At 39.2% G+C, this 2,283-nt stretch overlaps 1 protein-coding gene across 1 annotated transcript in view; it reads right to left on the bottom strand.

The window, feature by feature from the left end:
- UTRN (utrophin) overlaps window positions 1-2,283 on the bottom strand; it is a 346,073-nt gene that overhangs the window by 51,073 nt on the left and 292,717 nt on the right. The gene's annotated exons all lie outside the window — the stretch shown is intronic.

Genomic DNA, 2,283 nt, shown 5'->3' on the forward strand with positions numbered 1-2,283 from the left:
AATCTAGATAGGGCTTAACTACTCTCCCCTTTCTCAGAGAGGTGTTAGAACATGCTGTGTTTTGGCAGTCATTCACAGGACAGAAACAGGCTGAGAATCATCACAGTCAAAGGGAATTTCACCTGTTCCCTGGCAAGAAATAATCTGCTAAGCGGACAATGACAAAAGGAACAGCATTGATTATATGTTTGAAGGTGCTCTTAACATTGTCCTACATCATAATGTGTTCCTGTTCTTAGACAGAAAAAATTTGGAGCATTTAGCCTTCTACATAATCTGTGGTGACTTTCTTAAAAACCCACAATGATGTGTTCTCAAAATCTGCACCAATCCTCTGTCAAATATGTGCATGTAATAAAAATTTCTGGTTGTTGTCTCCTTCCATGAAAGAGATGGAGCAAGCAAACAGTTTAATAAATAATGAGGTAGATTTAATCTGTAGAGATGACATTTTTTACTCCTGGCTCTTTCAAACTGGAACAGTCTCTTTCTTAATATTTCCCTCTGTCATCTTTCCACCCCCTTACTCTGAAACTGGAGGCAATATTCACTTTGATAGGCAGATACTTTTGAAACCTGTGAATGAGGAGAGCTAACTGTCACAGTTTTTACGGTATATTTTTCAGTAAAAGCAAGTGCAGGAAGTAAGATCCTCCTGAAAACTTATTAGAAGTAATAAAAGAGAAGTTCATTCTTTCCAGGTTGCTAGACTATCTGTGTGCCTGTCAGAAATAGGCAGGATGATTAGCATCCATCGTGTGCAGTCTGTTTTTTCATTCTTCCCTGGAGAACAGCATGAAAAAGGAGAATTTAACTTTGCTTTCTGGCATACTTTATACCATGCACATTGATATAAACAGAGTTCATAATGCTCCTCAGTATTGCTGGGAGATGAAACCATAGCCTCATACAAAACTACTATGGGACCAGATTTCTTTCACAGGGAAGCTCAAGACTGTGCCAAATATATACAGTTTTGTCTTTCAATGCCACCAAACAATCTGCATTTCCCAAATGTATGACCCTAAATCCAAGATCTTGACCTTGATTTGAAATTCTGTGAGAAGTCGGCATAGCATACGAAGAAGTGGAGAGAGGTACTCTGAAGAGCCTGTGCTATTGTGTAGAAGCATTCTAGCTTTCTGGAGTCAATAGCAACCATCTCAGACACAGCTTCATTTAATATAATGCAATAATATAATCTGAAGTACCACCAAAGGCTTCTGCCAAGATCATGCTGTTGTCTTCTAGGCTGGAAAGAAAACTAACTACCTAGAGGGCAGGAAGGGATCCCTCTGTGGAACTCTCCTTGCTTGCATCTTTAAGATGTCTTTGTTCTTCTCATGTTCCTACTCAGGCTGCAGTATTGTGCACCCTTCAGGTTCTAAAAGTCCTCCCACAGCAAGGACTCCCAAGTTTGAACAAGACAACTCTGGAATGTTGTGTAACATTTTATACCAGCTACTGCTAAAACCTTTTCAAAGGTCTAAAATTGGGGACCTTCACACTCAACCACATCTTCTTCCAAAATCGTCCGTTTTTCTTTTCTTTTTTTCCTACTTCACTCTGTTTTCCTTCTGGTTTATGTGCGGCCTTATGTATTTTCTTTTCCATTCATAGTCCTAATAGTTTTCAAAATCCATATTCTCATCATCTCAACAACAGAACTTTTTGCACTCCTCTCTTTCTGTACACCTTAATATCCAGTTCTACGTTTCTGCCAGTTTTCTTCCACATACCCTCTCTTCTCTGCCTGCTCGCAAAATCTCACATTCCTTTCAGGTTTTTGTGACCTTTCAGTTATCTTCCTTGTCTTTATGTGTCTTGCTCCTCTCCACAATGTAAACAATTTCTGTATTATAAGCTATTTGTTCAATACCATTTCCCTAAAATAAACATTGAGCAGTTACCAGCTGGCTCAGCTCCCTAGGATCTTTTCCTCATCCTGATTCTCAACAGCAATGCAGAAAAAAACTGTGGCAGTATGACTCCAAAGAGTACTCGAGTTTGTTTTGCTCAGGAGATTCAGGTGAGAGTCCAGAACTCCAGTGTTACACTTGTTGTGTGAACCAGAGAAGTTTTGAGTCTGGAGGCCACAACAAGACCCCACATATCTGCTCTGAGGCTGCTTAATTTTGAACATGGTAGTTGTGCAACTTATCTTTGAATTAAACCATACTTGTGATAAAATGTAAAATGCTTCCCTAAAAAGTTAGCAATACAGAAAAATGATATACAGATATGAACCTTGGAAATGAAGTTTGCAGCTGAGCCTACTCGATA

The sequence above is a fragment of the Chaetura pelagica genome, unplaced genomic scaffold (assembly GCF_000747805.2).
Source record: "Chaetura pelagica isolate M959 unplaced genomic scaffold, ChaPel_1.0 scaffold135, whole genome shotgun sequence".
NCBI classification, from domain to species: domain Eukaryota; kingdom Metazoa; phylum Chordata; class Aves; order Apodiformes; family Apodidae; genus Chaetura; species Chaetura pelagica.